Source organism: Amblyomma maculatum, chromosome 7 (assembly GCF_055883805.1).
Source record: "Amblyomma maculatum isolate TAMU_Amacu chromosome 7, ASM5588380v1, whole genome shotgun sequence".
In the NCBI taxonomy this organism is placed as follows: Eukaryota; Metazoa; Arthropoda; class Arachnida; order Ixodida; family Ixodidae; genus Amblyomma; species Amblyomma maculatum.
The window spans coordinates 134464317-134479104 of record NC_139350.1 but is presented as its reverse complement, the minus strand read 5'-3'; the positions used below and the strand labels follow the sequence as shown (position 1 = coordinate 134479104).

Sequence of the window (14788 nt, the reverse complement as noted above, 5' to 3'; positions counted from 1 at the left end):
CACCGAAAGCGGCCAAGCGTTTTATTCAGTGCCCTGCGGAAGATTAGTCTTACGTCGGCGACTCCAATGGCTTTTACGCATGGGCCGCATAAAAGCAGCCCCGAAAGGAGCGCGAATATGCGAGGTAGGTTCTCTTCATTTCATCTGAATGCATTCTTTGCGCTTGTTTTCTGTAAAATGGCTGTGTTTATTAACTTTTGGGCGATTCACAGACACGTTTATTTGCTTGCGCACCTGCCGACCTCTTCGCTCGAATTGCTCGCGGTGCACTTGAGAAATACCAGCTCTTGCAGTATAATATGCTGGCGGTATATAATTCTGCATCGCCTGCTTTTACTGACTGTAGCCTCATCGTTTCGTGAGCCACGTTATTACTTCCCGTGCAATATTTGCTGGCCTTCCTTATATTTCCCCCTAACTTTCGACTGATGTACGGCTGTTTTCACTCTCGAATTGCCGTTTAATGAAGGGGGTTACGAACGACAGTAAAGTGCAGAATTTAACGTGAAGCTAATGTACATACGTCTGAAGGTAACTAAACAACTCGGTTCATAACTTGCACGAAAATTGCCTGTTGTGCTGGCTTTTTCTCTAGTCGACTGGGGTTTTAACAGGCACAAACTACATCTTTTGCCGTAATTTTAATGTCTCGATTTTCTTTCTTGCGGTTCAGTTGTGTGTCGTTCGTGCCGTTTATTCGCCACTGCGACAGTTAACGTCACCGCGAAGCTGCGGTTGAAGTTGTGGTTGTAAATTCACCTGCGACAGCAGTGGAAAATCGCGCGGTATGTGGTAATGCATAATTACTGCTATTTTTCATACTCCCATTGTGGAGGTCATAAGAAATTGGTCATCAATTCATGATTTCATTGTGACGTCTCTCATAATCTGTCACTATGGGACGTTAAACCCCACAAACCAATCATGATTGCATTGTGCATCACCTGTTGCACATGGACCTTTTTTAAATACAAATTCAGTCAGCAGTGTTCATATATGCTTATGTTTTTCTTCTGCATAAAATCCTGTGCAGGATCATTTCACAGCAGACCAGTTTGAGTGGTCCTACTGCAAAGGAAGAAAACGGCTTAAGCCAGATGCGGTGCCTGGAGTGTTTTCTGGTCAGCTAACCATTTGGAATTTCAAAGCTTGCATTGCTCTTAACTCTCCATTCATTGGAATATCAATAGTGTACTCTTGTTCCGGCAGGCACTGGAAAGCAGCATGTAGGCATTGGAAAACAGTATCGCTGTTAACCGTCCCCAGCGACGTTAGGTGAATACATTCAGCTTGATCACGCAATAGATGTGTCGTGCATGAAAATTATCAAGTGCAAAGTTTCCATTCTGCATTTTTTACCTGATCAGCCGTATCAGTGTATTGTGCCTGTGACTGCCCGGAACATGAATTAAGTATCAGCATATGAGATCTTTTAGTGTCCAGCCAACGATATGAATACTGAACATTAGGATTTTATTTGAATAATACTAATTCTGCAGGTCTGGAACTAACTCTTCTTTCATTGCAAAATCAACAATATACTCTTGTTCATGCAGGCACGCCTTTGCAGACTGTGGAAAACGGCATGGCTGTTAAACCGTCCCTACTGACGTTAGGTGAATACATTCAGCTTGATCACGAGATTGATGTGTTGTGCATGAAAATTATGAGGTGCAAAGTTTCCATTCTGCATTTTCACCTGATCAACCGTATCAGTGCACTGTGCCTGTGACTGCCCGGAACATCAATTAAGTATCAGCATAGGAGATCTTTTAGTGTCCAGCGAACGATATGAATACCGAATATTAGAATTTTCTTTGTATAATACTAATTCTGCAGCTTGGGTACTAACTCTTCTTTCATTGCAAAATCAACAATGTACTCTTGTTCATGCAGGCATGCCTTTGCAGACTGTGGAAAACGGTATGACTGTTGAACCGTCCCTACCGACGTTAGGTGAATACATTCAGCTTGATCACACAATTGATGTGTCGTGCGTGAAAATTATGAGGTGCAATGTTTCCATTCTGCATTTTTCACCTGATCAACCGTATCAGTGCACTGTGCCTTTGACTGCCCGGAACATGCATTAAGTATCAGCATATGAGATCTTTTATTGTCCAGCGAACGATATCAATACTGAACATTAGGATTTTCTTTGTATAATACTAATTCTTCAGGTTTATAACTAACTCTTTATTCATTGCAAAATCAACAATGTACTCTTGTTCATGCAGGCACGCCTTTGCAGGCTGTGGAAAGCAGCATGGCTGTTGAGCCGTCCCTATCGACATTAGGTGAATACATTCAGCTTGATCACGCAATGGATGTGTCATGCATAAAAATTACGAGGTGCAAAGTTTTCATTCTGCATTTCTTGACAAAAGATTTAACACCTCAACAGTCGTATCAGTGTGCTACACCTGTGACTGCCCATAATATGCATTCAGTATCAACATACGAGATCTTTTAGTGTCCAGCTAAGGATATGAAATTGAACATTTGGATTTCCTTTGTATAATACTAATTCTGCAGGTTTCGAAACTCCAGAGCAGTCAACACCTAACACACCACCCAATGGAAAGCCTCCTTTAGGATTGGAAATGCCAGAGCAGCCAGCGACACCTTACGCACCACCCAAAGGGCAACCTGCTTGAACATTGGAAGTTGGGGCAATGGAAATGATAGGGCAGCCAGCAAGCTCTTGCACACTATCTAAACGGCAGGCTACTTCAGCACTGGGAGGTGAGACAATACTGAGCATGGTATTGCTAACAGTAAATTAGGTAGCCAGCCCTTATTGTGCCACAGATTAGCCTGCTGTCTCATAAACTATTGCACTTCTTGCACTGGATAAGCATGAAGTGTATCTACAGTCAGCACATTTTTATCTGTGTGCAGGAACCTCGAAAAAAGACCGGGTGCTGGAACTGCAGCAACGGCTTAACCTGGAGCAAAAGCGGCGTCGAAAGCAGAAAGTGAAAACGATAAGCTACTCGAGTCCCTGGGCCATATCCTTTCAAGTGATCAAATCAGGGCTATAGAAAAGGGCTCAATGAGAGGAGGCTCGTGGTCTCCTGGTACGCCTCAAAAAGCTCTCCATGTGAAGGTTGCCTGTTGCAACAAATGGTATGAATTTGGGAAGGAGAATGTTGTCACCTTGTCATCAGTAAGGACCCTACAGAACCATACCGAGCACATCAAGTTGAGGCAAGGTAAATTTCAGTCTTTTAACTTTAAAGCTCACGACATTCTCACTTGTATTTGCTCCTTGACTGTGCTTCCACAGGGATTCTGGATGAGGCTTTTGCTGCCCTGAATGAGAGGGTGGCTACCATGGCTCAAGAAGAGAGGCACGCCTGCCTTTTGATGGATGAAATGCAGATTTCGCCTGGACTGGATTATGATGCATCATCAAGATGTATCATAGGTGCGGCAAATATTTTTTCAGAGTCTGCATTGATAGTATACCACATTAGATCAGTATTTTGCATACAGAGACTAGGAACTTCAAAAGTCATTTGCATGCTGGGACTAGTCCAAGGTATTCGAACAAAATGCTTGTCATGAAATATAATGAACTACGTTGTCAGCGTGACATTTTGCACTTTGAATGCATCCATATTGCGGCACTTTCAATGCATTTAGCTTTTGTGAGAATAAGAACCATCTAAATGCATTAAATTGGAACAGAAGACTGCTTTCAGTTTATAATCTCCTTAATTGGTAATGCCCGCACCTTGATATAACTCTGTGCTTGGATTTTTCAGGACAGCCAACAATAGGCCCATCAAATCCATCTGCCAAAGAAGAACTTGGTACACATACACTAGTCTTTATGCTGGCTGGCATCACAAGCAGATGGAAGCAAGCAGTAGCCTACCACTTCACATGTAAGTGACTGGATAGTTGCTTTTTAATTTCGAGCAATGGTTTTACATATGGTCAGGCTCAAAGCAACTGCATGTTTCCATGCAGGGTTGGACAAGCTAAAATGCTTAACGGAGAAGCATTTCTACCCGCATTCATGGAGTTTGCTAGACTAGCTATGAAGCCTCCTTATGCAACTGCGCGAAAGAAACTCCGTGCCAGTGTTTCAAACTGGGACCAAAGCAGAGAGATCAGCTTTGCTGGCTACTACATTAAACCACTGTGCCCTCTCGGTAGCCAGTTTCCTTATATGCTGCGCTGCCAGTCTTTCATGCTGCGTTTTGAAAGTTGTCTTTTGTGTCTTCTCCTCTGAAAAAGTTGCAGCAAAGACCTTAATTGGTTCTCCTTCATTCTGATAAAAGATTAGAGCACCCAGTAAGAAATTGCCGAAATGTGGTAAGACGTGTAAAGCAAAGCTAAGTGATGCAAAACTTAGCTAGACGAGTGGAAATAACACTTCTGCATGTATATCTATGCTTAGCCAAACTAAACTGCTGCTTTATTCTTTATTAGTAAGTTGGCACATCAACATACTGCAAACTGTCATATTTTCTTTGTCTAAACTCCATAGCATCATTTACCAATGCAAAAATAATGCAATAATTGAGAAGCAGCAAACCAAGAGCTGTGTACTGCTGCTGAAACATGTTTAGTGGCATTCCATTAATTGCGCGGAAGGTATCATTTGCCAACTTTTGGTGGACATGGGCTGTGAGTAACAGTTGCACATCTAGCTCAACACCGAGCACAGAGGTTACAATCCTGATTTCATGATGTTCAAGAGCAAGGATCACTGTGCCAGGAGGAGAGCAAGTCTCGTGAGTGTCATTGTTCAGGACTTAACTGCATTGACAGGAATATTGAATTCCTCAATCCAATGCTGACATATGTTGAGGTCAGCCAGGACGAAAACATGGACAGCAGGGTCATGAATCGGCAGAAATTGGGTCAGGACGTTGGCGTATAATAAAGACTTGAGGTTTTTTCTGATGCTATCAATGTACTATAAGTGTTATGCTTTTCTCTAATGTAATTCCAGCAGTGCATTGATATCCCTATTGCAAAACCCTGCGCCACTGGGGCCCAGCGTCCCGCGCCATGCCTGATTATCGGATCAATGTGGCGTCGGAGACTGGGAGGATCCGTACTAGGACGTGGCTTACTGACACGCGCTTTACTGGCACGCTCGTACGGGTGGCAGCGGTACCCCAGAAATACCAAAGGCTTGAATAAAACTAAAATGGAATAAAGTAGCTCACGTAGAATAAAAAGAAGAATTAGTAAGAAAAAAACTTCAGTGCTAAGCGCTCACAGGATTCGAACCAGGAACCCACGGTTTACCAGCAATAGACGCTAACCACTACACAACGAATATTTTTTTTCTTTATTGAACTACACAACAGAGATAACTGAAATGCATATCATTGCCTTTGCTAAAACATGCTTGGGCAAGTTGGTAACTCATTTTGACCGCAACAGCGCGCACTAAGACACAGACAAGAAGAGAGACACGACACACACGAGCGCTGACTTTCAACTGGTGTTTATTGTTTGGAACGAGGCATATATACATAGTTCCAACAACACAAGGAAAACAACCATCCTTCATTGATTCATAGTCAATTCATGCATTTCACACTGAACAAGGACGATAACAACATTATCATTTTCCCTTCACCAAAAATGCCAATTCTTTTGAACTGATCGATAAAGAGGGGCTACTGATGCATGCGTCTTTAGACCAGGCGATGTGCGCTGCTTCGATTATTTCGCGTGTTAATTGGTCACTGTGTTTACTGTGTCACTGTGTTTGTGTGCTAGTGAAGTCAGGGTGGCAAGTTTTGTTTTCACAGTCTCTACAATGAATCCCGAGATGCCCTTTTACTGTGTTATGCACGTTATTATTGTGCTCCTTCAGGCGTTCATTGAGGCATCTCCCCGTCTGACCCACATACAGCTTGCTGCATGACAAGGGAATGGCATACACTACACCTTCTTCACATGACACGAATCGATTTTCATGCTTGATGTCGCAATCTCTGGGAACGAAATCAGTATTAACCATTTTGCACATCTTCCCTAGCTTATCTGGAGCCGAAAATATAACCTTAACTCGTGCTCTATTCGCTATCTTTTTTAGTCTGTGGGAGAAATGATGAATGTAAGGTACAACAGTAATTATTTCTTTTTCCTTCCGTGTCTCTGAATCTGCCTGCTTCCCTTTTCCATTTTTGCTCAAGCTACTGAGAATAGATTCGGACACTGATACTAGTAGCTGCTTGGGATAACCAGCCTTAACGAGCCGATCGGTTTGGAGAAGGAAACTATCTTGCATGGAGTGCATGCAGGATTTGTTAAGCGCGTTGTGATAGCATGACTTCACCACAGCACGTTTCACCAGCTTAGAATGAGTTGACGTAAAAGAGAGCAATGGCTTTCTGCTTCGTGGCTGCTAAGACCGACACATGTGATGGTGTATTAATCTGAGTTTGAGGTCTAAAATTTGGATGACATTGTTTTCTGGCACTTCAGTGGTTAGTATGAGGGGATGAAGGCACTCTACAAAGTTAGCTTTGATCTGCGTAAAGACTGCGTCAAATTCTTCTACATTAGAGTCTATAAGAACGAGAAAGTCATCTACATATCGAAAACATTGTACAACCTTTGACCCTTTCAATTTTTCTTGAAGCATTCTACCCTTTTGTGCTAACAACGTGTCGTGTCTCTCTTCTTGTCTGTGCCTTAGTGCGCGCTGTTCCGGTCAAAATGAGTTACCAACTTGCCCAAGCATCTGTATTAACGAATTTCATTTCTAGTACATCGGGCCCTATTTTTTGTCTGTCCGTCCATCCATGTATTCTCGTCACCTACATTGCTGTCGCCGTATGCAACGCTCGATCATTGGGTTTTCTCGTCAAGGAAAAACGTGTTCCAACGTACGTTCTGCAGCTGTTTGGAGGATTCCAGCCTTCGCAGGGCCATTGCTCAAGAATTTACCACATCCTGAAGACTGAATGGAACAGACAAGCTCGGTTTTACAGGCGCAGTCTTTTTCTTCTGCTGCAAAGAACCGAAGCCCCACCTCATAAAAAGAAGAAATGGAAAGAGCTTTCTGATTTAGCGAACACAACGGCTGACTTCTTGTGGCACCAAACACTTTTCCAGCTCCGGGCATCACAGGCCAGAAAGAAACACTCGACAGAGAATGTAATAAATACCGCAGGGAACGTGTCGCTGCCTACGGAAGTGCGTCGTGTTCTCTCCCACGGACCGAAGTACGCCACGGAACCCAAAAGGTCGCCCGCAGAACTTCTGAGCATGGTGAGGCAGGTGTCCAGGTTGGCACCGGTGGCAGAATCCGATAGGTGCGTGTCTGAAGGAGTTGATGCGCTTCTCCGTTGCAAGGCCCTAGTGAACACCGTCTCGGTTCGGCGAACTGTCTCGTATTTGAAGGGAAATTCGCTGCGTTTGCTCCCAGCCGACAAGGAAGGGGGATTCCTAGTGCTACCCTCCCATTTGTACGTCAAGAAGGGTAGGGAAGCTACTCAGTCTTCGTTTTCTGTGGGCAATAACCTTAATCTGAAAAGAATTAAAGCTAACGCCAAGAGAGTGTGCAAAAAACTTAACCTTGATCTGTTAACAAAAAAAGCCGATAAAAGTGAAGGCCTTAGTTTACAAGTGTTTTTTAGCGCAAAAACCCACAAACCAGAGTGTCCGTTTCGTGTGATCGTATCTGAGAGAGGCACATGGCAAAAAAATGTAGCCGTTTTTCTAAAGAAGATCTTAAATTCACTCACGTTGGACGATCCTTTCCAATTAAAAAAATCGCAGGATGTAATCCAGTTTTTAGAAACTAACAAGAACAAGGAACTGATGGCCTGATCCTTTGACGTCAAGGACCTATATTACTCACTACCACATGACGAGCTCTTCGCGTGCTTAGAAGAATGTATTGACCAGCAAGGAGTAATTGAATTCCAAAACAAGAACGGCATATCCGCCGAAGGCTTTTTAGAACTACTTCAAGTGTATTTAACTTCTACCTTCATTTCCTGGGATGGTGAGTTTTACCTGCAAAAACGAGGAGTTTGCATCGGGTCATGCATAGCTCCCGTGCTTAGTGACTTGTTGTTAGCACAAAAGGGTAGAATGCTTCAAGAAAAATTGAAAGGGTCAAAGGTTGTACAATGTTTTCGATATGTAGATGACTTTCTCGTTCTTATAGACTCTAATGTGGAAGAATTTGAAGCAGTCTTTACGCAGATCAAAGCTAACTTTGTAGAGTGCCTTCATCCCCTCATACTAACCACTGAAGTGCCAGAAAACAATGTCATCCAATTTTTAGACCTCAAACTCAGATTAATGCACCATCACATGTGTTGGTCTTACCAGCCACGAAGCAGAAAGCCATTGCTCTCTTTTACTTCATCTTATTCTAAGCTGGTGAAACGTGCTGTGGTGAAGTCATGCTATCACAACGCGCTTAACAAATCCTGCATGCACTCCATGCAAGATAGTTTCCTTCTCCAAACCGATTGGCTCGTTAAGGCTGGTTATCCCAAGCAGCTACTAGTATCAGTGTCCGAATCTATTCTCAGTAGCTTGAGCAAAAATGGAAAAGGGAAGCAGGCAGATTCAGATACGCGGAAGGAAAAAGAAATAATTACTGTTGTACCTTACATTCATCATTTCTCCCACAGACTAAAAAAGATAGCGAATAGAGCACGAGTTAAGGTTATATTTTCGGCTCCAGATAAGCTAGGGAAGATGTGCAAAATGGTTAATACTGATTTCGTTCCCAGAGATTGCGACATCAAGCATGAAAATCGATTCATGTCATGTGAAGAAGGTGTAGTGTATGCCATTCCCTTGTCATGCGGCAAGCTGTATGTGGGTCAGACGGGGAGATCCCTCAATGAACGCCTGAAGGAGCACAATAATAACGTGCATAACACAGTAAAAGGGCATCTCGGGATTCATTGTAGAGACTGTGAAAACAAAACTTGCCACCCTGACTTCACTAGCACACAAATTTTAAGTAAACACAGTGATCAATTAACACGCGAAATAATCGAAGCAGCGCACATCGCCTGGTCTAAAGACGCATGCATCAGTAGCCCCTCTTTATCGATCAGTTCAAAAGAAATGGCATTTTTAGTGAAGGGAAAATGATAATGTTGTTATCGTCCTTGTTCAGTGTGACATGCATGAATTGACTATGAATCAATGAAGGATGGTTGTTTTCCTTGTGTTGTTGGAACTGTGTATATATGCCTCGTTCCAAACAATAAACACCAGTTGAAAGTCAGCGCTCGTGTGTGTCGTGTCTCTCTTCTTGTCTGTGTCTTAGTGCGCGCTGTTCCGGTCAAAATTGCCTTTGCATTTTAGGTCCGCCTCAATATTTTGGGGTTGGGACTTTCACGTTTCGAAGTGTAGAGACTATGGCCACCGCTATAACGACTGCAACTTATTGAGCACTGGAGCATGCTGCTAGCTCTCGAAACTTGACAGTAACATTCTGGATGTCTATGTGCACCATGATATGCATGCAAAACATTTTAAAAGATCGTGTTTCACAGCGTCGGTTGTTCGGTCGTGCTCTGCTACTACGCTCGTAATTGTTGCTAAACACTAAGCTCCAGCACAAAACTTCAAGGAATATTGCCTAAAAAAGCTCCACAACCGGCACACGGAGTGGCAAGAGTCATATTTTGGTTGTAACTAAATCTTAGTCATATGTAAACATTTCAGAAAGCGTGGTAATGACCGAGGGCGCGGCTAGCTGTTTCCTACGTAGTGCAGGAAAGAGCACTGAAAAACTTAGAAACGCGTACTGGACTTACATTGCAAGCGCTGTATGTTCTTTTTTTTTCACGCAGTGTTTCATCGTTCGGCAAGCTATTTTTTTTCCCGTTATATTTTTTTCAATCGGCTGTTTTTACTCGGCTGGTACGCTAGCTAATGCTTAGACCTTGTTTGAAGCCAGCGATTGAGCCACAGTAAGCATTTTGGCAGTAATCATCGTGTTCCAGCGCTTTCACGAAAAATGATTAAGGTTTTGGTGGTAGCCTACATTATTCGTTTATTTTTTCAGTTGTCAGTTAATTGCCCGACACAGTGAGTGATGTGCATATCACAGCTGCGTCGATCGAGGTTGCTTAAGAAAGGTAGACTCGCCCATCTAAAAACTCGAACGAAAAACAATCTGCCCTCATTTTCAACTCAGGTGCCCAATGTGTTTCATGAAAACAGCGCTTAGCAGGAAAATACTTTTTCATTTCCTCTGTCCCGGCTCCCCAGTTTTCGGACTTCGGATTATTTTCATAATGATACTGGGAACAGTGCGGCTCTAGCGCGCGCGTACAGCGCATTTCCGAGTGCCATGCAAAATACCATTGGGCCACCCAGCTTATAAAGCAAGTCCCAGCGTTTTCTCCCATCGTACCAGCGCTACCAGTGTCTTCACAGCACAGATCTAGTGAATCTCGCAGAGTGCCAGCATTCCTAGTAAAAACCAATGAGAAAAAAATACTTGTTTCGTACTGGAAGATACTGGAGGGCGCTGCACTTTGCGATAGGGAGGGATTTGAAGATATTTTGAAATGTTATATGCTATCTGATACATTATTGGAGTAGAATATTTTTGCGGGCGAGTTGATTCATCGCAGATAAAAGATAAACTGTGCGAAGAAAACGGGACACTAGACAAAGGAACAAAAATTGCGCCCGCGTTGTAGTTTTTGTTCCTTCGTCTAGTGTCCCGTTTTATTTGCGCAGTTTACCTTTTATCTGATACATTATTGATCATGATGTTTGTTCTTTGCAGCTTCCTCATTCAATGCAGAGGAGGTGAAAAGTTGCCTTTTCGCAATCCTTCGCCGTGAGGAAGAAGTTGGCATTATCATCGGTGCAGCAGTAACCGATATGGGACCAGGCAAGACGGCCATCTGGCGACTCTGTGGCATCCAAGTGACAAAATATGGAAAACCAAGTGTGTCATGCCCTCACCCTTGTGGTGGAGGAAGGCAGCTCTACTTCTTGGCTGACTGTCCACATCTGCTTAAAACCTGAGAGGCCTCTTGGTACGAGGGCAGCAGATAACTTTGGACATATCCACAGTGAAAAAGCATAACCTCCCCAGTAACAAGGAGAGCCTCAAAGATTGTATGCCATCTATGCTGTGATTTTACTGTTGTGAACACTTGCTCTGCACACGCTTGTGCAAACTTCAAAATAGAGCAAGCAAAATTTGAAGCTGTTGACATGCATCTGGACTGCATATACGTGGGTGCATTTTTAGTTAATGTCCTTGAGTTTGAGTTTAACGGTGCTTATAACTTTCTTCATTTGCAAATTCAGATTACGTCTTTCAACTTGTATTAGTACCACTTACCGCATTTATTGAAATTAATGCTTGTACAGCAATATAATGCTTATACCTCTCAGTATAAAGCAGGCATTATTTTTTAGTAAGTTGTGGTATAATATTAGTAAACAATACTAATAATGTAATATCAGGCTCAATGTGAGCTGCAGTACACAAGATATGTTGGGTTATAGTTACGAACAGGAAGCCTACTGGAATTTTGTGCAATTAGCGACTGATGAAAGAGGATACCTTGAATGTTTGTACATGTTTGGGGCTCTGTACAAAGGCACAAAATTTTGCTGTGAAGAGAAATCTGTTGCTTCACTCGGAAAGTTGTGAGGCATATTTTGCTCAGAGTATAATTGTTACATGGCAGTGGATATTCTCCAACCGAGAAAGCGAGAAGCTTTACCTAGAATTTTTTAGCAATTAAAATAAAGTGATGAAAAAGAAAGAAAAGTAATGAAGAAAGAAGGAGAGTGAGAATGACAGAGGGCCAAGTTGGCTTGGGGTTTAGCAGGCTGTCACGCTAATGTGACACAGGAAGGGGAATCATTGGTCAGCGGCAGTCTTTCAATTGAAATGGTACAGTGCTGATGTAGATGCAGAAATCACAAAGATAAGGTGTTGGCAGGCCCCACTGCCATTGCGTCCTGCTAGTGTAATAGCCCCTTAGCAAGTAGCTTCAGACACTTTTTGCATTCTTCTAACTTAAGGGCAAATGTTTTCTCTGTGCTGTGAATGTTTGCTTTTGTTTTGTAACATCATTTTTGTACTGAATGCGTACTCAAACTAGTAGCCTTTTGTTTTTACAATAGGTAAAGAGAGCAGATGAGTAGCATAATTTAAGAAACGTTTATTCAATAAAGCAGCATGGGGCGCAAGCATGCATAATTTATGAGTTGCCTGCACTATGAAGATGTTCTATGGTCCTTGCAGGTCTCCCTAGAATGCATCAAGCAGGCTTGTGAAATTGATTCCAGGCACAAGCTCAAGTTCATGCCTCCCTTGAAGTTGCGAGACCTGGATCCAAATCATTTCGAAAAAATGAATGTGGCATCCGCACATGCTCTTTTGCATCACGCCACTGCTGCAGGTCTGCGGTACTTGGTGCAGAATCACCACTTGGCCAAGGAGGCCCTTACAACTGCATTTTTCATTGAGCAGGTGTTCTGGTGGTTCACTATAATGAGCTCGCGTTCAAGAAAAATTGCCCTGAGTGAAAGCTGCCCTCAGAAAGCAGATGAGGCAAAAGGCTTTCTCGCAGACTTTATTAGCATGTGTAGTGAGCTGCAGATCACAGACAAGCTGGGTAAGGGGTGTTGGAAACCAATGCAAACAAGAATTGTACTGTCAACATTGTGTGCTTTGCAGCTCAGAGAGTATTATATTGTTAAACATAACTTCAGGTTTCTCATGCTGAGTAGGCTGAGCTAAGATACCCTCGAAAACCTGTTTAGTACTGTTAGAATGAAGTCTCCCATTCCATGGGCAAGAGAGTTTAAGTCAACATTTAGGATAATTGTGCTTGCACAGTTTTCGCAGCCTTCTCGCCACAGTTCATATTCTGCTGACGACTCACAGGATCTTCTGACCTTCTTAGCAAACCGACAAGAGTTGACAACAAGGTGGCACTCTGTAGTGATACTGTGGACACAAGTGTAGATGGAGTTATAGAGCTTGTGGGCGATTTCTCTGCCCGAGGGATGTGCACGACAAACACACTGTGGGCCGTATAACGAACATCTTTAATCTCATGTAAGCGCGGGCGTCGTCCAAGGCTGTGCGGGGTCGTCGTCCGGGGGGGCTGCGGGTCGTTTCCGTGGAGAAGCGTCAGGAGCGAAGCAGCAGGATCGAAGAGGCAGGGACCAAGAGGACGAGACGGCGGCACGAGCCTTCCATTATAGCCCCCTCGCGCGGGACCGGTTATCTCCGAACGAGCGGGGAGAGGGAAACCGGCAGCGCGCAAGGAGCCTTGGGATAGTGGCGACGAGCACCAAAGATATGTGGAGTAGGGCCCCACATCTTCCCCCCCCCCTCAGCGTCCGACCCGGAGTCCGCCAGCAGGCGATCCAACTCGTCCGGGTCTGGGCTGACGTCTGTCGAGAAGGAGGGGGGCGCTGTGGACCCTGCACGCGCCTGGGCGATGATGGCCTTCGCCGCCGGAGACAGCAGCTCGGGCCGGCTCGATTGAAGGAGGCGTAAGGCTGCCTCCTCTGGGCTGCCCCTCTGGACGGGCTGTCCGGCTGCCAAAGCGGTCCCTGCGACCACTGCCCGGTGCAGCCGCTCCGCCGCCTCTGCACGGCTCCTATGCAGCGCCCCGGCCTCGTGGATGGCGCAGCACACACGAAGGGTGCCGCAGAGACCGCACAGGCCTGCGCGCTCCTCTTCTGTGTAGTGGGCCGGGGGCTCGTCGTCCCGGTCCTCTAAAGTAAGGCCCCGGAACGGCAGGGGCACCGACTGCAGGGCCTCTCCGCGGAGAGGCCTGGCCTGGTCTCGCCACCTGGACCCCGCGCAGTAGGAGACCGCCGGCCCGACGGCGACCGTGGTCCAGGTGGCGGTGTGCCGCACAGTCCTCTGCCGCTTGGACTGCGGCTCCAGGGCTGGGGGTGGGCCCCCCGAACGCTTTCCGTGTCCCACATCACTGGGGGGGGGGGCGGCTCCTCCAGTGCTTCTCCGGGCCGGTAGGCCGGTGGCGATGGGCACCACGCCCACTCGTTCCAGGCCGCTGGCACAGCCTCTGTTGCTCGTGCAACTGGTGGGCGCGCTCGACCCGGGCGCCGGAATACCGCCTGGGTGACATGCTGTGAGGGGCAGAGAGGGGGTTAGACGAGAGGCACGGGTTTTACCTGGTCCTCAGGTTGCAGCGTCGGTTGCAAACAGTGCCACTACGTGCTCGCCTTCCCGGGGGAGAGATCGCTGAATCGCCTTGAGCTTCCACCGCTTCGCAGTTATCGTCCTTGCGAAGGTAGTAAGCTTTCAAGTCAACGACATGCACCGGACCGGCGGTTTCACCGCTCGTCGACAACCGTAGCTGGTAGGTGAGTGGCCTAGTCCGAGCCGTAACTTCGAAAGGTCCAACCCACTTGTGCGCTAGCGACGCGGCGAAACCACGTGCTGCGTTACTAAGCGGATGCGTTCTTTTCAGTACCAAGTCGCCCGTGTTGAAAACGACGTGACGACGACCTTTGTTGTACTGATCCGCTTGCTCCATGCGCGCGACATCGAGGTTTTCACGAGCCGCGCGCTGCGCTGCCTCAAGGCGCTCGCGGAGCTTTGCCGCGTACTGCGTAAGCGGAGGGGGCGCGGGCCCCGCCGCGTCAAGTAGGGCGTTCTCTAGCGGAAAAGCGATCTCTTTCCCAAAATTCAAGTAAGGGGGTGTCGTACCCACCGCCCTGTTCACGGTTGTTCTAGTGGCGAAAGCCAGATCGGGGAGCCGTGCGTCCCAATCTCTGTGTTTCTCGGTCGTCGCGACCAGCATACTGTTAA

At 45.6% G+C, this 14788-nt stretch overlaps 1 pseudogene; it reads left to right on the top strand.

Annotated features, from left to right (window-relative positions):
* The first annotated feature begins 3369 nt into the window (after nucleotides 1–3369).
* LOC146184799 (uncharacterized) lies at nucleotides 3370–12736 on the top strand (annotated as a pseudogene).
* Nucleotides 12737–14788: the final 2052 nt, after the last annotated feature.